The sequence below is a fragment of the Pseudophryne corroboree genome, unplaced genomic scaffold (assembly GCF_028390025.1).
Source record: "Pseudophryne corroboree isolate aPseCor3 unplaced genomic scaffold, aPseCor3.hap2 scaffold_142, whole genome shotgun sequence".
Taxonomy (NCBI): Eukaryota; Metazoa; Chordata; class Amphibia; order Anura; family Myobatrachidae; genus Pseudophryne; species Pseudophryne corroboree.
In genome coordinates, this window is record NW_026968046.1 from 242,248 (window position 1) to 264,109 (window position 21,862).

Genomic DNA, 21,862 nt, shown 5'->3' on the forward strand with positions numbered 1-21,862 from the left:
TCAAAATTTCAAACCCCCTGTTATGGTGTAGGGTACCTGGCCTTCTCTGATGTAATCAGAGTTAGATTTGATTCAGTGATTTTATAAAAACAGCTAGGAAGCACAATTTAGCAGTGGGTTGCAGAGAAAAAGAAAAATGCTGGCAGAAAAATCCAATTGAGTGATTAAACAGCTCTTCATTTTCTGGCTTTATTTTTATGCTAACTAATTTGTTCTCTGAAAAGTGTCCACAAAGCCAAGTATCTGATTAACATATTTGTAGGGATGGTTTTTCACCTATTACTAAATTAAACTTGCTTCATTGGAAAGGCAGCAAGATGCATCCTCATTTCAATATCTACTGAAATAATACAGGTTGACACCAGGAAACATTAACGCCACTGCATCCTTGCTGCTTTCTCATGTGGAAGTCTGTTTAATGTGAAAACAAGGTGATATCTAATTAGCACACAGGTAAGGAATTAAGAAAATCTTTATTTAAGGGTGAAGATGTTTCTCACAAAATCGTTGCCCCAATGCATCATTGAAATTCAAGCTGGAAAGATGATTTTAATATATCACTTGTACATTTTGTATTGCCCTTCTGGTGACAATGTAGTTTGTTTTTGTCAATTACCATTTTAATAATAGGGTAAAGAAAATTAAGTGGATTTTTGAAAGAAAACAATACTGTCAATATACTATTAAAACAAATTAAAATGGTAAAAGTTATTGTACTTTAAGTAAAAATAAAAGCTAAAATATCAATCCCAGTTTTGGATTACTTTAATGAACAACAAAAAAATGCATATAGCAAAGGATAGTTTCAATCTGCCTACCTCTGGGTTATGGACCCAGCATGCTTCCATTGCAGTACTCTGCTGCACATGTAAGTGCAAGAGATCCTGAAGCACTCACTCATCATGCGAAAGTACCAATGTGTTTCTTCATTGGTTGCTGGAAGAAACATCTTACAAACACTCTCCAGATTATTGACTTTTTAAAGTTTTTCTAGGAAACGTTCTAGATGAATGCTTATTAGTCTTTGTCAGTATATACTTTTTGCAAAGTGTCTCTGTGGCGCAATCGGTTAGTGTGTTCAGCTAACCCTTGTGCACTATCCTGACTTCTCCTCCTGTCTGCTTACTTTGTGCCTTCCAATGCACAATGCAAACTACAGGTAGTGCTGCAGGGCCCACACCCTTTTACTTGCCTTACGGAGCAGCTCTGGAGCTGTTTCAGTGCCAAGCTGCTGTAAGAAATAAGCTTGAATGCTTCAGAGGCTGGGGCATTGTCAACATGAGCCCCACACCAAAGGAGGGTGGAGGTGTTTAATGCGAACTAGGGGTCATCCAAGCGCCGCAAAAGGCCGCCATACCCTGCACGCCCCTTTTCTCTTTTCATATGCAGATGAGGATTGAAGCCAACTTTGACCCACTGCTTGGATGACATCACCATATGCAAATCCATCTGCTGCAGGCCTTCCCCCCGGAATGCTTGCACTAGTTGTTGCATTTGGTTTGTTGTTTGGGGGTGCTTCAGTATTAGGCAGCCTTCTGCCCTCCCATGTTCATCTGAAAATATGTGTTCTCCCTGCAGTTGTTGTCCCCAGATGAGAGTTCCCTTGTGCTGCCTCAGTTGAATCTCCTTTACTTGACAGAGATGTGCCTGAGCAGCGGCCCTCCCCAGCCCTATCCCAAATCATACTTATTTTGCATAGGAGATACCATGGTCATGAAGATTGTTCTCCCAGGGTGAGGTTCATTCATTGCATTTTGGGTATGCTGACCCCTGTGATTTCCCCAAATGTGGGTAACTCGACTGCATTATTTGTGGTAGTGGGGGACTGTGTTTGTGTTTTCCTCTGGTCAGCTCTGGTAAAAGTCAGATTTCTTTGTTTCAGATCTTCCTCTAGCCTTGTTCTTCTTTCGAGAGTTCCCTTGTGCTTCCTCAGTTGGATCTCCTTCAGTTGACAGGGCGGTGCCCGAGCAGCGACCCTCCCCAGCTCAAGCCCAACTCCTACTTACCTGCCAGGTGAGATACTATGATCATGAAGGTGCTTCTTCCAGGGCAAGGCTTACCCATTGCACTCTGGGTGTGCTGCCCCTGTGATTTCCCCAAATGTGGGAAACTTGACTGCATAATTTGTGTTTCCCCTGGTCGGCTCTCGTATAATTCAGATCTCTTTGTCTCAGGTCTCTCTCCAGCCTAGTTTGCTGTCTGTTTCCACTTCTTTTTTCTTGAGCCCCTCCCTTTTATACCCTTGTGCACTATCCTGACTTCTCCTCCTGTCTGCTTACTTTGTGCCTTCCAATGCACAATGCAAACTACACACCCTTTTACTTGCCTTACAGAGCAGCTCTGGAGCTGTTACAGTGCCAAGCTGCTGTAAGAAATCAGCTTGAATGCTTCAGGGGCTGGGGCATTGTCAACATGAGCCCCACACCGAAGGAGGGTGGGGGTGTTTAATGCGAACTAAGGGTCATCCAAGCGCCGCAAAAGGCCGCCATGCCCTGCATGCCCCTTTTCTCTTTTCATATGCAGATGAGGGTTCCAGCCAACTTTGGCCCACTGCTTGGATGACATCACCGTATGCAAATCCGTCTTCTGCAGAACTTCCCCCAGGAATGCTTGTACTAGTTGTTGCATTTGGTTTGTTGTTTGGGGGTGCTTCAGTATTAGGCAGCCTTCTGCCCTCCCATGTTCATCTGAAAATATGTGTTCTCCCTGCAGTTGTTGTCCCCAGATGAGAGTTCCCTTGTGCTGCCTCAGTTGAATCTCCTATACTTGACAGAGATGTGCCTGAGCAGCGGCCCTCCCCAGCCCTATCCCAAATCATACTTATTTTGCATAGGCGATACCATGGTCATGAAGATTGTTCTCCCAGGGTGAGGTTCATTCATTGCATTCTGGGTATGCTGACCCCTGTGATTTCCAAAATGTGGGAAACTCGACTGCATTATTTGTGGTAGTGGGGGACTGTGTTTGTGCTTTCCTCTGGTCAGCTCTGGTAAAAGTCAGATTTCTTTGTCTCAGATCTTCCTCTAGCCTTGTTCTTCTTTCGAGAGTTCCCTTGTGCTGCCTCAGTTGGATCTCCTTCACTTCACAGGGGGTGCCCGAGCAGCAATCCTCCACAGCTCTGGCCCAACTCCTACTTACCTGCCAGGTGAGATACTATGATCTTCACTGTTAGGGCAATCAGGATGTGGAATTCCCTGCCAGGGAAGGTGGTAATGGCGGACTCTGTAATTGGATTTAAAAAAGGAATGGATACATTTCTGAATGAAAAAGCTATCCAAGTTTATAATACTTAAAATATCAACATGGTTAATCCGGGGGTAACATGAGTTGTAGTAGCTAACTAGTCATAATACATTATTAAGCAAGTATGTAGAATCATCACAACTTAAAACAGGTTGAACACGATGGGCAATTTGCCTCTATTCAACCTCAAAAACTATGTTACTATATGTTACTATATTACTATGTTACTGTAGTATACAGAACACCACAATGCAATGAGCAGTGATAGTGAGCACTGATGAGGATACTAGAACTGACACTGAGCAGCAAGATGCAGCACTGGACTATTAGTAATGTACTGTAGTATGCTGAGCACAACAATGCAGCACAAGACAATGAGCAGTGATACTGAGCACTGATGAGGATACTACTGAGAACTGACACTGAGCAGGAGAGACACACTACTAGTATTACTGAGCAGCAATAAGTATCCACTGATACTGAGCACTGATATTGAGATTTCCACTGAGAGAACATAGCCACGTCCTCTCCGCTCTCTCTTCAATGCACGAGTAAAAATGGCGGCAACGCGCAGCTCTTTATATGGAATCCGAATCTCGCGAGAATCCGACAGCGGGATGATGACATTTTCCCTTGTTCATAGAATTTGGGAGTCATTTTGATCCCAAAGTATTATTAACCTCAATAACCATAATTTCCACTCATTTTCAGTCTATTCTTAACACCTTACACCTCACAATATTATTTTTAGTCCTAAAATTTGCACCGAGGTCGCTGGATGACTAAGCTCAGCGACCCAAGTGGCCGACACAAACACCTGGCCCATCTAGGAGTGGCACTGCAGTGTCACGCAGGATAGCCCTTCCAAAAAACACTCCCCAAACAGCACATGACGCAAAGAAAAAAAGAGGCGCAATGAGGTAGCTGTGTGACTAAGCTCAGCGACCCAAGTGGCCGACACAAACACCTGGCCCATCTAGGAGTGGCACTGCAGTGTCACGCAGGATGGCCCTTCCAAAAAACACTCCCCAAACAGCACATGACGCAAAGAAAAAAAGAGGCGCAATGAGGTAGCTGTGTGACTAAGCTCAGCGACCCAAGTGGCCGACACAAACACCTGGCCCATCTAGGAGTGGCACTGCAGTGTCACGCAGGATGGCCCTTCCAAAAACACTCCCCAAACAGCACATGACGCAAAGAAAAAAAGAGGCGCAATGAGGTAGCTGTGTGACTAAGCTCAGCGACCCAAGTGGCCGACACAAACACCTGGCCCATCTAGGAGTGGCACTGCAGTGTCACGCAGGATGGCCCTTCCAAAAAACACTCCCCAAACAGCACATGACGCAAAGAAAAAAAGAGGCGCAATGAGGTAGCTGTGTGACTAAGCTCAGCGACCCAAGTGGCCGACACAAACACCTGGCCCATCTAGGAGTGTCACTGCAGTGTCACGCAGGATGGCCCTTCCAAAAAACACTCCCCAAACAGCACATGACGCAAAGAAAAAAAGAGGCGCAATGAGGTAGCTGTGTGACTAAGCTCAGCGACCCAAGTGGCCGACACAAACACCTGGCCCATCTAGGAGTGGCACTGCAGTGTCACGCAGGATGGCCCTTCCAAAAAACACTCCCCAAACAGCACATGACGCAAAGAAAAATGAAAGAAAAAAGAGGTGCAAGATGGAATTGTCCTTGGGCACTCCCACCCACCCTTATGTTGTATAAACAGGACATGCACACTTTAACCAACCCATCATTTCAGTGACAGGGTCTGCCACACGACTGTGACTGAAATGACGGGTTGGTTTGGACCCCCACCAAAAAAGAAGCAATTAATCTCTCCTTGCACAAACTGGCTCTACAGAGGCAAGATGTCCACCTCATCATCATCCTCCGATTCATCACCGTGTACATCCCCCTCCTCACAGATTATCAATTCGTCCCCACTGGAATCTACCATCTCAGCTCCCTGTGTACTTTGTGGAGGCAATTGCTGCTGGTCAATGTCTCCACGGAGCAATTGATTATAATTCATTTTAATGAACATCATCTTCTCCACATTTTCTGGAAGTAACCTCGTACGCCGATTGCTGACAAGGTGAGCGGCGGCACTAAACACTCTTTCGGAGTACTACTTGTGGGAGGGCAACTTAGGTAGAATAAAGCCAGTTTGTGCAAGGGCCTCCAAATTGCCTCTTTTTCCTGCCAGTATACGTACGGACTGTCTGACGTGCCTACTTGGATGCGGTCACTCATATAATCCTCCACCATTCTTTCAATGGTGAGAGAATCATATGCAGTGACAGTAGACGTCATGTCCGTAATCGTTGGCAGGTCCTTCAGTCCGGACCAGATGTCAGCATCAGCAGTCGCTCCAGACTGCCCTGCATCACCGCCAGCGGGTGGGCTCGGAATTCTGAGCCTTTTCCTCGCACCCCCAATTGCGGGAGAATGTGAAGGAGGAGCTGTTGACCGATCAAGTTCCACTTGACTTGATAATTTTCTCACCAGCAGGTCTTTGAACCCCTGCAGACTTGTGTCTGCCGGAAAGAGAGATACAACGTAGGTTTTAAATCTAGGATCGAGCACGGTGGCCAAAATGTAGTGCTCTGATTTCAACAGATTGACCACCCGTGAATCCTGGTTAAGCGAATGAAGGGCTCCATCCACAAGTCCCACATGCCTAGCGGAATCGCTCTGTCTTAGCTCCTCCTTCAATGTCTCCAGCTTCTTCTGCAAAAGCCTGATGACGGGAATGACCTGACTCAGGCTGGCAGTGTCTGAACTGACTTCACGTGTGGCAAGTTCAAAAGGTTGCAGAACCTTGCACAACGTTGAAATCATTCTCCACTGCGCTTGAGACAGGTGCATTCCACCTCCTATATCGTGGTCAGATGTATAGGCTTGAATGGCCTTTTGCTGCTCCTCCATCCTCTGAAGCATATAGAGGGTTGAATTCCACCTCGTTACCACTTCTTGCTTCAGATGATGGCAGGGCAGGTTCAGGCGTTTTTGGTGTTGCTCCAGTCTTCTGTACGTGGTGCCTGTACGCCGAAAGTGTCCCGCAATTCTTCTGGCCACCGACAGCATCTCTTGCACACCCCTGTCGTTTTTTAAATAATTCTGCACCACCAAATTCAAGGTATGTGCAAAACATGGGACGTGCTGGAATTTGCCCAGATATAATGCACGCACAATATTGCTGGCGTTGTCCGATGCCACAAATCCACAGGAGAGTCCAATTGGGGTAAGCCATTCTGCGATGATCTTCCTCAGTTGCCGTAAGAGGTTTTCAGCTGTGTGCGTATTCTGGAAAGCGGTGATACAAAGCGTAGCCTGCCTAGGAAAGAGTTGGCGTTTGCGAGATGCTGCTACTGGTGCCGCCGCTGCTGTTCTTGCGGCGGGAGTCAATACATCTACCCAGTGGGCTGTCACAGTCATATAGTCCTGAGTCTGCCCTGCCCCATTTGTCCACATGTCCGTGGTTAAGTGGACATTGGGTACAACTGCATTTTTTAGGACACTGGTGAGTCTTTTTCTGAGGTCTGTGTACATTTTCGGTATCGCCTGCCTAGAGAAATGGAACCTAGATGGTATTTGGTACCGGGGACACAGTACCTCAATCAAGTCTATAGTTGGCTCTGAAGTAATGATGGATACCGGAACCACGTTTCTCACCGCCCAGGATGCCAAGGCCTCAGTTATCCGCTTTGCAGCAGGATGACTGCTGTGATATTTCATCTTCCTTGCAAAGGACTGTTGGACAGTCAATTGCTTGGTGGAAGTAGTAAAAGTGGTCTTACGACTTCCCCTCTGGGATGACCATCGACTCCCAGCAGCAACAACAGCAGCGCCAGCAGCAGTAGGCGTTACACTCAAGGATGCATCGGAGGAATCCCAGGCAGGAGAGAACTCGTCAGAATTGCCAGTGACATGGCCTGCAGGACTATTGGCATTCCTGGGGAAGGAGGAAATTGACACTGAGGGAGTTGGTGGGGTGGTTTGCGTGAGCTTGGTTACAAGAGGAAGGGATTTACTGGTCAGTGGACTGCTTCCGCTGTCGCCCAAAGTTTTTGAACTTGTCACTGACTTATGATGAATGCGCTGCAGGTGACGTATAAGGGAGGATGTTCCGAGGTGGTTAACGTCCTTACCCCTACTTATTACAGCTTGACAAAGGCAACACACGGCTTGACACCTGTTGTTCGCATTTCTGTTGAAATACTTCCACACCGAAGAGCAGTTTTTTTTGGTATTTTCACCAGGCATGTCAATGGCCATATTCCTCCCACGGACAACAGGTGTCTCCCCGGGTGCCTGACTTAAACAAACCACCTCACCTCCCCAGCGCCAGCAACACCCATATCCTCCTCATCCTGGTGTACTTCAACACTGACATCTTCAATCTGACTATCAGGAACTGGACTGCGGGTGCTCCTTCCAGCACTTGCAGGGGGTGTGCAAATGGTGGAAGGTGCATGCTCTTCACGTCCAGTGTTGGGAAGGTCAGGCATCGCAACCGACACAATTGGACTCTCCTTGTGGATTTGTGATTTTGAAGAACGCACAGTTCTTTGCTGTGCTTTTGCCAGCTTAAGTCTTTTCATTTTTCTAGCGAGAGGCTGAGTGCTTCCATCCTCATGTGAAGCTGAACCACTAGCCATGAACATAGGCTAGGGCCTCAGCCGTTCCTTGCCACTCCGTGTGGTAAATGGCATATTGGCAAGTTTACGCTTCTCCTCCGACGATTTTTATTTAGATTTTTGAGTCCTTTTTTTTACTGATCTTTTGTGTTTTGAATTTTACATGCTCTGTACTATGACATTGGGCATCGGCCTCGGCAGACGACGTTGATGGAATTTCATCGTCTCGGCCATGACTAGTGGCAGCAGCTTCAGCACGAGGTGGAAGTGGATCTTGATCTTTCCCTATTTTTGGAACCTCAACATTTTTGTTCTCCATATTTTAATAGGCACAACTAAAAGGCACCTCAGGTAAACAATGGAGATGGATGGATACTAGTATACTTATGGATGACGAGTGACTGACGACACAGAGGTAGCTACAGCCGTGGACTACCGTACTGCGTCTGCTAGTATAGAGATGATAATTAATGATATAAAAAAAATATATATATAACTACTGTAGGTATATATTATATAATGACGGACCTGGTGGACACTGTCAGCAGACTGCTAAACTACTAGTATGATGAAGATAGAAAAAAAAAACCCACCACAGGTAGGTAGGTATACAATTATGGACGAGCACTGACGACACAGAGATAGCCACAGCCGTGGCCTACCGTACTGCGTCTGCTAGTATAGAGATGATAATTAATGATATAAAAAAAAATATATATAACTACTGTAGGTATATATAATGTAATGACGGACCTGGTGGACACTGTCAGCAGACTGCTAAACTACTAGTATGAAGAAGATAGAAAAAAAACTTCACCACAGGTAGGTATACAATTATGGACGAGTGACGACACAGAGGTAGGTACAGCCGTGGACTACCGTACTGCGTCTGCTAGTATAGATAATATACTAAATATATTACTACTGTAGGTATATAATATAATGACGGACCTGGTGGACACTGTCAGCAGACTCCTAAACTACTAGTATGAAGAAGATAGAAAAAAAAACCCACCACAGGTAGGTAGGTATACAATTATGGACGAGCACTGACGACACAGAGATAGCCACAGCCGTGGCCTACCGTACTGCGTCTGCTAGCATAGATAATATACTAAATATATTACTACTGTAGGTATATAATATAATGACGGACCTGGTGGACACTGTCAGCAGACTGCTAAACTACTAGTATGAAGAAGATAGAAAAAAAAACCCCACCACAGGTAGGTATACAATTATGGACGAGTGACGACACAGAGGTAGGTACAGCCGTGGACTACAGTACTGCGTCTGCTAGTATAGATAATATACTAAATATATTACTACTGTAGGTATATAATATAATGACGGACCTGGTGGACACTGTCAGCAGACTCCTAAACTACTAGTATGAAGAAGATAGAAAAAAAAACCCCACCACAGTTAGGTATACAATTATGGACGAGTGACGACACAGAGGTAGGTACAGCCGTGGACTACCGTACTGCGTCTGCTAGTATAGATAATATACTAAATATATTACTACTGTAGGTATATAATATAATGACGGACCTGGTGGACACTGTCAGCAGACTCCTAAACTACTAGTATGAAGAAGATAGAAAAAAAACACCCCACCACAGGTAGGTATACAATTATGGACGAGCACTGACGACACAGAGATAGCCACAGCCGTGGACTACCGTACTGCGTCTGCTAGTATAGATAATATAATAAATATATTACTACTGTAGGTATATAATATAATGATGGACCTGGTGGACACTGTCAGCAGACTCCTAAACTACTAGTATGAAGAAGATAGAAAAAAAAAACCCACCACAGGTAGGTAGGTATACAATTATGGACGAGCACTGACGACACAGAGATAGCCACAGCCGTGGACTACCGTACTGCGTCTGCTAATATAGAGATGATAAAGATGATAGAGATGAAAAAAATATATAACACTACTGCAGGTAAATATTTATATAATATAATGTATGACCGACCTGCTGGACACTGTCAGCAGAATGCGTTTATAGAATAAAAAAAAAAAACACCACAGGAGTGTTTAACTTTTTCAGGCAGACAATATACTGGTGGTCACACTGGCAGCAAAAGTGTGCACTGTACTCCTGCTATAACTGCTCCCCAGTCTCCCCCACAATTAAGCTGTGTGAGCAGTGAGCACTCAGCACAGTCAGATATACATAGATGATATATCACGCAGCACACTGAGGCTGAGCACATATATGGTATGTGTATCGTTTTTTTTCAGGCAGAGAACGGATTATAAATAATAAAACTGGTGGTCACTATCAGCAAAACTCTGCACTACTGAGTACTCCTGACAAGTTCAACTGCTCCCCAAATTAGTAGTAAATCAAATGTCACTCGTCTCTATCTTCTAATCTAAACGGAGAGGACGCCAGCCACGTCCTCTCCCTATCAATCTCAATGCACGTGTGAAAATGGCGGCGACGCGCGGCTCCTTATATAGAATCCGAGTCTTGTGAGAATCCGACAGCGGGATGATGACGTTCGGGCGCGCTCGGGATAACCGAGCAAGGCGGGAGGATCCGAGTCTGCTCGGACCCGTGCAAAAAAGGGTGAAGTTCGGGCGGGTTCGGATTCCGAGGAACCGAACCCGCTCATCTCTAATGGCCACCCAGCATGACGCCTCCCTTCTTGACCATGCTGTAATTGCAGTCGCACTGCAGTTCAGCGTGATCATAAAAAATGGTGTAGCCTCCTGCTGGTGCAGACTGTATGTGCGCGCAGGAAGCCGCCACCATTTTTGTGATCACAGCGGCTGAATGTGATGTCATACAGCCGCTGTGACCACGCCCCCTGTGTCTCCTCCATTGCAGACCCCATTTTGAAGCCTTGCCCCCGCACCGCTCCATCCCTGACTTGGAAATGGAGTGTTGCTGACCCCCCTCTCCCCCCCTGCCCCGATTGACAGGCAGAGGCGATCGCATTCTCTGCGGGGTGCCGCAGAAAATGCAGGCACATGCGTATGCTCTTAGCAATTTTTGCAGTTGGATCGCTTATTGTGATTGCAATCCAGCCTGAATCAGGCCCTATTACCTATCACAATGCGCTGCGGGCAGTACAAAATTGGTTTAATATAGGAGAAAAACCCCCAGACCTGTGCTCCTTAACTGTACCTGGTGGCTAGTGGAGCGGCTGCCCAGTAATCAGTGTCCACGCCAGTGCGCACACGGTCCACCCCCTACGGCCACGCTCCCCTTCATCAGCGGCCTCGTGATCCGGAAGGGCGGTGTGTGTGTGACTGACCTTAGGAAGAAACCGGAGCCTCCGCTGCAGTGACCCAGCAACCAGGGCACGGGAGTATACAGCGCCGCTGGGAGTGATGAAGCTGCAGTAAAGATGTCTATTAGACCTAGCCTGCTGCAGCCCTTGTAGATTCTCATAAAACAAGTTCTTCTTTTCTTGTCAAAATTAATAGCTAAGAATAGGCTGCCTGAGGCAGGCCCCTGTTAAGTGGCCTGCTACTGAAGGCACCAACTACAAACTGAGCTCCCTGTTCATGGAAGCGGGGTTATAGAGGAGAATGCACTGAGCTTCTTGGGAACAGTCAAAAGCTTTGAGCCGGTTGGTGCCTCAGATCAAGATCCTACTCTACACACCAATGTGAATCCTTGTGGAGTCCAGTGTACCCCACAGAAGAAATTAATGTGTCACACCCATTGGCAGCAACCTTAGAATAGCTGCTGACGGGCACAATTGAGAAAGGAAGGGGGGGGGGGGCATTTGAATCCAACACATAGATGCAATTCAAATATGTAATTTGTACCTTCCTATTTTAAAATATAATGGATGAACCTCACCCTGTGAGAACAATCTTCATGATCAAGAGATCTCATATGCAAAATAAGTATGAGTTGGGATAGGGCTGGGGAGGGTGGCTGCTCGGGCAGCCCCTCCCCCGTCAAGTTAAGGAGATTCAACTGAGGAAGCACAAGGGAACTTTCGTCTGGGGACAACAACTGCAGGGAGACCACATCTTTTCAGATGAACATGGGAGGGCGGAAGGCTGCCTAATACTGAAGCACCATCAAATATCAAACCATATGCAACAACTAGTACAAGCATTCCTGGGGGAAGGTCTGCAGAAGACGGATTTGCATACGGTGATGTCATCCAAGCAGTGGGCCAAAGTTGGCTGGAACCCTCATCTGCATATGAAAAGAGAAAAGGGGCATGCAGGGCATGGCGGCCTTTTGCGGTGCTTGGATGACCCTTAGTTCGCATTAAACACCCCCACCCTCCTTTTGTGTGGGGCTCATGTTGGCTCTGCCCCAGCCCCTGAAGCATTCAAGCTGATTTCTTGCAGCAGCTGGGCACTGTAACAGCTCCAGAGCTGCTCTGTAAGGCAGCTAAAAGGGTGTGGGCCCTGCAGCACTACCTGTAGTTCGCATTGTGCGTTTGAAGGCACAAAGTAAGCAGACAGGAGGATAAGTCAGGATAGTGCGCAAGGGCATAGAAGGGAGCGGCTCAAGAAAAGAGAAGTGGAAACAGAAAGCAAACTAGGCTGGAGAGAGACCTGAGACAAAGAGATCTGAATTATACGAGAGCCGACCAGGGGAAACACAAATTATGCAGTCAAGTTTCCCACATTTGGGGAAATCGCAGGGGCAGCACACCCAGAGTGCAATGGGTGAGCCTTGCCCTGGGAGAAGCACCTTCATGATCATAGTATCTCACCTGGCAGGTAAGTAGGAGTTGGGCTAGAGCTGGGGAGGGTCGCTGCTCGGGTACCCCCCTGTAAAGTGAAGGAGATCCAACTGAGGCAGCACAAGGGAACTCTCGAAAGAAGAACAAGGCTAGAGGAAAATCTGAGACAAAGAAATCTGACTTTTACCAGAGCTGACCAGAGGAAAGCACAAACACAGTCCCCCACTACCAAAAATAATGCAGTCAAGTTTCCCACATTTGGGGAAATCACAGGGGTCAGCATACCCAAAATGCAATGAATGAACCTCACCCTGGGAGAACAATCTTCATGACCATGGTATCTCCTATGCAAAATAAGTATGATTTGGAATAGGGCTGGGGAGGGCCGCTGCTCAGGCACATCTCTGTCAAGTAAAGGAGATTCAACTGAGGCAGCACAAGGGAACTCTCATCTGGGGACAACAACTGCAGGGAGAACACATATTTTCAGATGAACATGGGAGGGCAGAAGGCTGCCTAATACTGAAGCACCCCCAAACAACAAACCAAATGCAACAACTAGTGCAAGCATTCCTGGGGGAAGTTCTGCAGAAGACGGATTTGCATACGGTGATGTCATCCAAGCAGTGGGTCAAAGTTGGCTTCAACCCTCATCTGCATATGAAAAGAGAAAAGGGGCGTGCAGGGCTTGGCGGCCTTTTGCGGTGCTTGGATGACCCCTAGTTCGCATTAAACTCCTCCACCCTCCTTTGGTGTGGGGCTCATGTTGGCAATGCCCCATACCCTGAAGCATTCAAGCTGATTTCTTGCAGCAGCTGGGCACTGTAACAGCTCCAGAGCTGCTCTGTAAGGCAAGTAAAAGGGTGTGGGCCCTGCAGCACTACCTGTAGTTTGCATTGTGCATTGGAAGGCACAAAGTAAGCAGACGGGAGGAGAAGTCAGGATAGTGCACAAGGGTATAGAAGGGAGCGGCTAAAGAAAAGAGAAGTGGAAACAGACAGCAAACTAGGCTGGAGAGAGACCTGAGACAAAGAGATCTGAATTATACGAGAGCCGACCAGGGGAAACACAAATTATGCAGTCAAGTTTCCCACATTTGGGGAAATCGCAGGGGCAGCACACCCAGAGTGCAATGGGTGAGCCTTGCCCTGGGAGAAGCACCTTCATGATCATAGTATCTCACCTGGCAGGTAAGTAGGAGTTGGGCTAGAGCTGGGGAGGGTCGCTGCTCGGGCACCCCCCTGTCAAGTGAAGGAGATCCAACTGAGGCAGCACAAGGGAACTCTCGAAAGAAGAACAAGGCTAGAGGAAGATCTGAAACAAAGAAATCTGACTTTTACCAGAGCTGACCAGAGGAAAACACAAACACAGTCCCCCACTACCACAAATAAAGCAGTCGAGTTTCCCACATTTGGGGAAATCACAGGGGTCAGCATACCCAGAATGCAATGAATGAACCTCACCCTGGGAGAATAATCTTCATGACCATGGTATCTCCTATGCAAAATAAGTATGATTTGGGATAGAGCTGGGGAGGGCCGCTGCTCAGGCACATCTCTGTCAAGTAAAGGAGATTCAACTGAGGCAGCACAAGGGAACTCTCATCTGGGGATAACAACTGCAGGGAGAACACATATTTTCAGATGAACATGGAGGGCAGAAGGCTGCCTAATACTGAAGCACCCCCAAACAACAAACCAAATGCAACAACTAGTGCAAGCATTCCTGGGGGAAGGCCTGCCGCAGATGGATTTGCATATGGTGATGTCATCCAAGCAGTGGGTCAAAGTTGGCTTCAACCCTCGTCTGCATATGAAAAGAGAAAAGGGGCGTGCAGGGCATGGTGGCCTTTTGCGGCGCTTGGCTGACCCCTAGTTTGCATTAAACACCTCCACCCTCCTTCGGTGTGGGGCTCATGTTGGCTATGCCCCAGCCCCTGAAGCATTCAAGCTGATTTCTTGCAGCAGCTGGGCACTGTAACAGCTCCAGAGCTGCTCTGTAAGGCAAGTAAAAGGGTGTGGGCCCTGCAGCACTACCTGTAGTTTGCATTGTGCATTGGAAGGCACAAAGTAAGCAGACGGGAGGAGAAGTCAGGATAGTGCACAAGGGTATAGATGGGAGGGGCTCAAGAAAAAAGAAGTGGAAACAGACAGCAAACTAGGCTGGAGAGAGACCTGAGACAAAGAGATCTAAATTATACGAGAGCCGACCAGGGGAAACACAAATTATGCAGTCAAGTTTCCCACATTTCGGGAAATCGCAGGGGCAGCACACCCAGAGTGCAATGGTGGGCCTTGCCCTGGGAGAAGCACCTTCATGATCATAGTATCTCACCTGGCAGGTAAGTAGGAGTTGGGCTAGAGCTGGGGAGGGTCGCTGCTCGGGCACCCCCCTGTCAAGTGAAGGAGATCCAACTGAGGCAGCACAAGGGAACTCTCGAAAGAAGAACAAGGCTAGAGGAAGATCTGAAACAAAGAAATCTGACTTTTACCAGAGCTGACCAGAGGAAAACACAAACACAGTCCCCCACTACCACAAATAAAGCAGTCGCGTTTCCCACATTTGGGGAAATCACAGAGGTCAGCATACCCAGAATGCAATGAATGAACCTCACCCTGGGAGAACAATCTTCATGACCATGGTATCTCCTATGCAAAATAAGTATGATTTGGAATAGGGCTGGGGAGGGCCGCTGCTCATGCACATCTCTGTCAAGTAAAGGAGATTCAACTGAGGCAGCACAAGGGAACTCTCATCTGGGGACAACAACTGCAGGGAGAACACATATTTTCAGATGAACATGGGAGGGCAGAAGGCTGCCTAATACTGAAGCACCCCCAAACAACAAACCAAATGCAACAACTAGTACAAGCATTCCTGGGGGAAGTTCTGCAGAAGACGGATTTGCATATGGTGATGTCATCCAAGCAGTGGGTCAAAGTTGGCTTCAACCCTCGTCTGCATATGAAAAGAGAAAAGGGGCGTGCAGGGCATGGCGGCCTTTTGCGGCGCTTGGATGACCCCTAGTTCGCATTAAACACCTCCACCCTCCTTCGGTGTGGGGCTCATGTTGGCTATGCCCCAGCCCCTGAAGCATTCAAGCTGATTTCTTGCAGCAGCTGGGCACTGTAACAGCTCCAGAGCTGCTCTGTAAGGCAAGTAAAAGGGTGTGGGCCCTGCAGCACTACCTGTAGTTCGCATTGTGCGTTGGAAGGCACAAAGTAAGCAGAGAGGAGGAGAAGTCAGGATAGTGCGCAAGGGCATAGAAGGGAGCGGCTCAAGAAAAGAGAAGTGGAAACAGACAGCAAACTAGGCTGGAGAGAGACCTGAGACAAAGAGATCTGAATTATACGAGAGCCGACCAGGGGAAACACAAATTATGCAGTCAAGTTTCCCACATTTGGGGAAATCGCAGGAGCAGCACACCCAGAGTGCAATGGGTGAGCCTTGCCCTGGGAGAAGCACCTTCATGATCATAGTACCTCACCTGGCAGGTAAGTAGGATTTGGGCTAGAGCTGGGGAGGGTCGCTGCTCGGGTACCCCCCTGTCAAGTGAAGGAGATCCAACTGAGGCAGCACAAGGGAACTCTCGAAAGAAGAACAAGGCTAGAGTAAAATATGAGACAAAGAAATCTGACTTTTACCAGAGCTGACCAGAGGAAAGCACAAACACAGTCCCCCACTACCACAAATAATGCAGTCAAGTTTCCCACATTTGGGGAAATCACAGGGGTCAGCATACCCAAAATGCAATGAATGAACCTCACCCTGAGAGAACAATCTTCATGACCATGGTATCTCCTATGCAAAATAAGTATGATTTGGAATAGGGCTGGGGAGGGCCGCTGCTCATGCACATCTCTGTCAAGTAAAGGAGATTCAACTGAGGCAGCACAAGGGAACTCTCATCTGGGGACAACAACTGCAGGGAGAACACATATTTTTAGATGAACATGGGAGGGCAGAAGGCTGCCTAATACTGAAGCACCCCCAAACAACAAACCAAATGCAACAACTAGTGCAAGCATTCCTGGGGGAAGTTCTGCAGAAGACGGATTTGCATACGGTGATGTCATCCAAGCAGTTGGTCAAAGTTGGCTTCAACCCTCATCTGCATATGAAAAGAGAAAAGGGGCGTGCAGGGCATGGCGGCCTTTTGCGGTGCTTGGGTGACCCCTAGTTCGCATTAAACACCTCCACCCTCCTTTGGTGTGGGGCTCATGTTGGCCATGCCCCATCCCCTGAAGCATTCAAGCAGATTTCTTGCAGCAGCTGGGCACTGTAACAGCTCCAGAGCTGCTCTGTAAGGCAAGTAAAAGGGTGTGGGCCCTGCAGCACTACCTGTAGTTTGCATTGTACATTGGAAGGCACAAAGTAAGCAGACGGGAGGAGAAGTCAGGATAGTGCACAAGGGTATAGAAGGGAGCGGCTGAAGAAAAGAGAAGTGGAAACAGACAGCAAACTAGGCTGTAGAGAGATCTGAGACAAAGAGATCTGAATTATACGAGAGCCGACCAGGGGAAACACAAATTATGCAGTCAAGTTTCCCACATTTGGGGAAATCGCAGGGGCAGCACACCCAGAGTGCAATGGGTGAGCCTTGCCCTGGGAGAAGCACCTTCATGATCATAGTATCTCACCTGGCAGGTAAGTAGGAGTTGGGCTAGAGCTGGGGAGGGTCGCTGCTCGGGCACCCCCCTGTTAAGAGAAGGAGATCCAACTGAGGCAGCACAAGGGAACTCTCAAAAGAAGAACAAGGCTAGAGGAAGATCTGAAACAAAGAAATCTGACTTTTACCAGAGCTGACCAGAAGAAAACACAAACACAGTCCCCCACTACCACAAATAAAGCAGTCGAGTTTCCCACATTTGGGGAAATCACAGGGGTCAGCATACCCAGAATGCAATGAATGAACCTCACCCTGGGAGAATAATCTTCATGACCATGGTATCTCCTATGCAAAATAAGTATGATTTGGGATAGAGCTGGGGAGGGCCGCTGCTCAGGCACATCTCTGTCAAGTTAAGGAGATTCAACTGAGGCAGCACAAGGGAACTCTCATCTGGGGACAACAACTGCAGGGAGAACACATATTTTCAGATGAACATGGGAGGGCAGAAGGCTGCCTAATACTGAAGCACCCCCAAACAACAAACCAAATGCAACAACTAGTGCAAGCATTCCTTGGGGAAGGCCTGCCGCAGATGGATTTGCATATGGTGATGTCATCCAAGCAGTGGGTCAAAGTTGGCTTCAACCCTCGTCTGCATATGAAAACAGAAAAGGGGCGTGCAGGGCATGGTGGCCTTTTGCGGCGCTTGACTGACCCCTAGTTTGCATTAAACACCTCCACCCTCCTTCGGTGTGGGGCTCATGTTGGCTATGCCCCAGCCCCTGAAGCATTCAAGCTGATTTCTTGCAGCAGCTGGGCACTGTAACAGCTCCAGAGCTGCTCTGTAAGGCACGTAAAAGGGTGTGGGCCCTGCAGCACTACCTGTAGTTTGCATTGTGCATTGGAAGGCACAAAGTAAGCAGACGGGAGGAGAAGTCAGGATAGTGCACAAGGGTATAGAAGGAAGCGGCTGAAGAAAAGAGAAGTGGAAACAGACAGCAAACTAGGCTGGAGAGAGACCTGAGACAAAGAGATCTGAATTATACGAGAGCCGACCAGGGGAAACACAAATTATGCAGTCAAGTTTCCCACATTTGGGGAAATCGCAGGAGCAGCACACCCAGAGTACAATGGGTGAGCCTTGCCCTGGGAGAAGCACCTTCATGATCATAGTATCTCACCTGGCAGGTAAGTAGGAGTTGGTCTAGAGCTGGGGAGGGTTGCTGCTCGGGTACCCCCCTGTAAAGTGAAGGAGATCCAACTGAGGCAGCACAAGGGAACTCTCGAAAGAAGAACAAGGCTAAAGGAAAATCTGAGACAAAGAAATCTGACTTTTACCAGAGCTGACCAGAAGAAATCACAAACACAGCCTCCCACTACCACAAATAATGCAGTCAAGTTTCCCACATTTGGGGAAATCACAGGGGTCAGCATACCCAAAATGCAATGAATGAACCTCACCCTGGGAGAAAAATCTTCATGACCATGGTATCTCCTATGCAAAATAAGTATGATTTGGAATAGGGCTGGGGAGGGCCGCTGCTCATGCACATCTCTATCAAGTAAAGGAGATTCAACTGAGGCAGCACAAGGGAACTCTCATCTGGGGACAACAACTGCAGGGAGAACATATATTTTCAGATGAACATGGGAGGGCAGAAGGCTGCCTAATACTGAAGCACCCCCAAACAACAAACCAAATGCAACAACTAGTGCAAGCATTCCTGGGGGAAGGCCTGCCGCAGATGGATTTGCATATGGTGATGTCATCCAAGCAGTGGGTCAAAGTTGGCTTCAACCCTCGTCTGCATATGAAAAGAGAAAAGGGGCGTGCAGGGCATGGTGGCCTTTTGCGGCGCTTGGCTGACCCCTAGTTTGCATTAAACACCTCCAACCTCCTTTGGTGTGGGGCTCATGTTGGCTATGCCCCAGCCCCTGAAGCATTCAAGCTGATTTCTTGCAGCAGCTGGGCACTGTAACAGCTCCAGAGCTGCTCTGTAAGGCAAGTAAAAGGGTGTGGGCCCTGCAGCACTACCTGTAGTTCGCATTGTGCGTTGGAAGGCACAAAGTAAGCAGACAGGAGGAGAAGTCAGGATAGTGCGCAAGGGCATAGAAGGGAGCGGCTCAAGAAAAGAGAAGTGGAAACAGACAGCAAACTAGGCTGGAGAGAGACCTGAGACAAAGAGATCTGAATTATACGAGAGCCGACCAGGGGAAACACAAATTATGCAGTCAAGTTTCCCACATTTGGGGAAATCGCAGGGGCAGCACACCCAGAGTGCAATGGGTGAGCCTTGCCCTGGGAGAAGCACCTTCATGATCATAGTATCTCACCTGGCAGGTAAGTAGGAGTTGGGCTAGAGCTGGGGAGGGTCTCTGCTCGGGCACCCCCCTGTCAAGTGAAGGAGATCCAACTGAGGCAGCACAAGGGAACTCTCGAAAGAAGAACAAGGCTAGAGGAAGATCTGAAACAAAGAAATCTGACTTTTACCAGAGCTGACCAGAGGAAAACACAAACACAGTCCCCCACTACCACAAATAAAGCAGTCAAGTTTCCCACATTTGGGGAAATCACAGGGGTCAGCATACCCAGAATGCAATGAATGAACCTCACCCTGGGAGAATAATCTTCATGACCATGGTATCTCCTATGCAAAATAAGTATGATTTGGGATAGAGCTGGGGAGGGCCGCTGCTCAGGCACATCTCTGTCAAGTTAAGGAGATTCAACTGAGGCAGCACAAGGGAACTCTCATCTGGGGACAACAACTGCAGGGAGAACACATATTTTCAGATGAACATGGGAGGGCAGAAGACTGCCTAATACTGAAGCACCCCCAAACAACAAACCAAATGCAACAACTAGTGCAAGCATTCCTGGGGGAAGGCCTGCCGCAGATGGATTTGCATATGGTGATGTCATCCAAGCAGTGGGTCAAAGTTGGCTTCAACCCTCGTCTGCATATGAAAACAGAAAAGGGGCGTGCAGGGCATGGTGGCCTTTTGCGGCGCTTGTCTGACCCCTTGTTTGCATTAAACACCTCCACCCTCCTTCGGTGTGGGGCTCATGTTGGCTATGCCCCAGCCCCTGAAGCATTCAAGCTGATTTCTTGCAGGAGCTGGGCACTGTAACAGCTCCAGAGCTGCTCTGTAAGGCAAGTAAAAGGGTGTGGGCCCTGCAGCACTACCTGTAGTTTGCATTGTGCATTGGAAGGCACAAAGTAAGCAGACGGGAGGAGAAGTCAGGATAGTGCACAAGGGTATAGAAGGGAGCGGCTGAAGAAAAGAGAAGTGGAAACAGACAGCAAACTAGGCTGGAGAGAGACCTGAGACAAAGAGATCTGAATTATACGAGAGCCGACCAGGGGAAACACAAATTATGCAGTCAAGTTTCCCACATTTGGGGAAATCGCAGGAGCAGCACACCCAGAGTACAATGGGTGAGCCTTGCCCTGGGAGAAGCACCTTCATGATCATAGTATCTCACCTGGCAGGTAAGTAGGAGTTGGGCTAGAGCTGGGGAGGGTCGCTGCTCGTGTACCCCCCTGTAAAGTGAAGGAGATCAAACTGAGGCAGCACAAGGGAACTCTCGAAAGAAGAACAAGGCTAAAGGAAAATCTGAGACAAAGAAATCTGACTTTTACCAGAGCTGACCAGAGGAAAGCACAAACACAGTCTCCCACTACCACAAATAATGCAGTCAAGTTTCCCACATTTGGGGAAATCACAGCGGTCAGCATACCCAAAATGCAATGAATGAACCTCACCCTGGGAGAAAAATCTTCATGACCATGGTATCTCCTATGCAAAATAAGTATGATTTGGAATAGGGCTGGGGAGGGCCGCTGCTCATGCACATCTCTGTCAAGTAAAGGAGATTCAACTGAGGCAGCACAAGGGAACTCTCATCTTGGGACAACAACTGCAGGGAGAACATATATTTTCAGATGAACATGGGAGGGCAGAAGGCTGCCTAATACTGAAGCACCCCCAAACAACAAACCAAATGCAACAACTAGTGCAAGCATTCCTGGGGGAAGGCCTGCCACAGATGGATTTGCATATGGTGATGTCATCCAAGCAGTGGGTCAAAGTTGGCTTCAACCCTCGTCTGCATATGAAAATAAAAAAGGGGTGTGCAGGGCATGGCGGCCTTTTGCGGCGCTTGGATGACCCCTAGTTCGCATTAAACACCTCCACCCTCCTTCGGTGTGGGGCTCATGTTGGCTATGCCCCAGCCCCTGAAGCATTCAAGCTGATTTCTTGCAGCAGCTGGGCACTGTAACAGCTCCAGAGCTGCTCTGTAAAGCAAGTAAAAGGGTGTGGGCCCTGCAGCACTACCTGTAGTTTGCATTGTGCGTTGGAAGGCACAAAGTAAGCAGACGGGGAAGTCAGGATAGTGCACAAGGGCATAGAAGGGAGCGGCTCAAGAAAAGAGAAGTGGAAACAGACAGCAAACTAGGCTGGAGAGAGACCTGAGACAAAGAGATCTGAATTATACGAGAGCCGACCAGAGGAAACACAAATTATGTAATCAAGTGTCCCACATTTGGGGAAATCTTAGGAGCAGCACACCCAGAGTGCATTGGGTGAGCCTTGCCCTGGGAGAAGCACCTTCCTGATCATAGTATCTCACCTGGCAGGTAAGTAGGAGTTAGGCTAGAGCTGGGGAGGGTCGCTGT

At 48.0% G+C, this 21,862-nt stretch overlaps 19 non-coding genes and 1 pseudogene across 19 annotated transcripts; 3 read left to right on the plus strand and 17 right to left on the minus strand.

Moving 5' to 3' along the window:
* Positions 1 to 1,682: 1,682 nt before the first annotated feature.
* LOC134996203 (U1 spliceosomal RNA) lies at positions 1,683 to 1,846 on the plus strand. Its single transcript, XR_010198908.1, has one exon. It is a non-coding gene; the product is annotated as a U1 spliceosomal RNA (small nuclear RNA).
* Positions 1,847 to 1,998: 152 nt separating this feature from the next.
* On the plus strand, positions 1,999 to 2,161 carry LOC134996554 (U1 spliceosomal RNA). Its single transcript, XR_010199227.1, has one exon. It is a non-coding gene; the product is annotated as a U1 spliceosomal RNA (small nuclear RNA).
* A 655-nt stretch (positions 2,162 to 2,816) lies between these two features.
* On the plus strand, positions 2,817 to 2,979 carry LOC134996273 (U1 spliceosomal RNA). The gene has a single exon (XR_010198976.1). It is a non-coding gene; the product is annotated as a U1 spliceosomal RNA (small nuclear RNA).
* Positions 2,980 to 12,450: 9,471 nt separating this feature from the next.
* LOC134996372 (U1 spliceosomal RNA) lies at positions 12,451 to 12,613 on the minus strand. Its single transcript, XR_010199072.1, has one exon. It is a non-coding gene; the product is annotated as a U1 spliceosomal RNA (small nuclear RNA).
* A 152-nt stretch (positions 12,614 to 12,765) lies between these two features.
* On the minus strand, positions 12,766 to 12,929 carry LOC134996148 (U1 spliceosomal RNA). Its single transcript, XR_010198854.1, has one exon. It is a non-coding gene; the product is annotated as a U1 spliceosomal RNA (small nuclear RNA).
* Positions 12,930 to 13,603: 674 nt separating this feature from the next.
* On the minus strand, positions 13,604 to 13,766 carry LOC134996373 (U1 spliceosomal RNA). The gene has a single exon (XR_010199073.1). It is a non-coding gene; the product is annotated as a U1 spliceosomal RNA (small nuclear RNA).
* Positions 13,767 to 13,918: 152 nt separating this feature from the next.
* LOC134996253 (U1 spliceosomal RNA) lies at positions 13,919 to 14,082 on the minus strand. Its single transcript, XR_010198958.1, has one exon. It is a non-coding gene; the product is annotated as a U1 spliceosomal RNA (small nuclear RNA).
* A 694-nt stretch (positions 14,083 to 14,776) lies between these two features.
* Positions 14,777 to 14,917, minus strand: LOC134995888 (U1 spliceosomal RNA; annotated as a pseudogene).
* A 152-nt stretch (positions 14,918 to 15,069) lies between these two features.
* LOC134996311 (U1 spliceosomal RNA) lies at positions 15,070 to 15,233 on the minus strand. The gene has a single exon (XR_010199013.1). It is a non-coding gene; the product is annotated as a U1 spliceosomal RNA (small nuclear RNA).
* A 674-nt stretch (positions 15,234 to 15,907) lies between these two features.
* Positions 15,908 to 16,070, minus strand: LOC134996440 (U1 spliceosomal RNA). Its single transcript, XR_010199130.1, has one exon. It is a non-coding gene; the product is annotated as a U1 spliceosomal RNA (small nuclear RNA).
* A 152-nt stretch (positions 16,071 to 16,222) lies between these two features.
* LOC134996206 (U1 spliceosomal RNA) lies at positions 16,223 to 16,386 on the minus strand. Its single transcript, XR_010198911.1, has one exon. It is a non-coding gene; the product is annotated as a U1 spliceosomal RNA (small nuclear RNA).
* A 674-nt stretch (positions 16,387 to 17,060) lies between these two features.
* On the minus strand, positions 17,061 to 17,223 carry LOC134996374 (U1 spliceosomal RNA). The gene has a single exon (XR_010199074.1). It is a non-coding gene; the product is annotated as a U1 spliceosomal RNA (small nuclear RNA).
* Positions 17,224 to 17,375: 152 nt separating this feature from the next.
* LOC134996288 (U1 spliceosomal RNA) lies at positions 17,376 to 17,539 on the minus strand. Its single transcript, XR_010198991.1, has one exon. It is a non-coding gene; the product is annotated as a U1 spliceosomal RNA (small nuclear RNA).
* Positions 17,540 to 18,213: 674 nt separating this feature from the next.
* On the minus strand, positions 18,214 to 18,376 carry LOC134996446 (U1 spliceosomal RNA). Its single transcript, XR_010199136.1, has one exon. It is a non-coding gene; the product is annotated as a U1 spliceosomal RNA (small nuclear RNA).
* Positions 18,377 to 18,528: 152 nt separating this feature from the next.
* On the minus strand, positions 18,529 to 18,692 carry LOC134996324 (U1 spliceosomal RNA). The gene has a single exon (XR_010199026.1). It is a non-coding gene; the product is annotated as a U1 spliceosomal RNA (small nuclear RNA).
* Positions 18,693 to 19,366: 674 nt separating this feature from the next.
* Positions 19,367 to 19,529, minus strand: LOC134996375 (U1 spliceosomal RNA). Its single transcript, XR_010199075.1, has one exon. It is a non-coding gene; the product is annotated as a U1 spliceosomal RNA (small nuclear RNA).
* Positions 19,530 to 19,681: 152 nt separating this feature from the next.
* On the minus strand, positions 19,682 to 19,845 carry LOC134996292 (U1 spliceosomal RNA). The gene has a single exon (XR_010198995.1). It is a non-coding gene; the product is annotated as a U1 spliceosomal RNA (small nuclear RNA).
* A 674-nt stretch (positions 19,846 to 20,519) lies between these two features.
* LOC134996447 (U1 spliceosomal RNA) lies at positions 20,520 to 20,682 on the minus strand. The gene has a single exon (XR_010199137.1). It is a non-coding gene; the product is annotated as a U1 spliceosomal RNA (small nuclear RNA).
* Positions 20,683 to 20,834: 152 nt separating this feature from the next.
* On the minus strand, positions 20,835 to 20,998 carry LOC134996336 (U1 spliceosomal RNA). The gene has a single exon (XR_010199037.1). It is a non-coding gene; the product is annotated as a U1 spliceosomal RNA (small nuclear RNA).
* Positions 20,999 to 21,668: 670 nt separating this feature from the next.
* LOC134995920 (U1 spliceosomal RNA) lies at positions 21,669 to 21,831 on the minus strand. Its single transcript, XR_010198633.1, has one exon. It is a non-coding gene; the product is annotated as a U1 spliceosomal RNA (small nuclear RNA).
* Between the last annotated feature and the right edge of the window lie 31 nt (positions 21,832 to 21,862).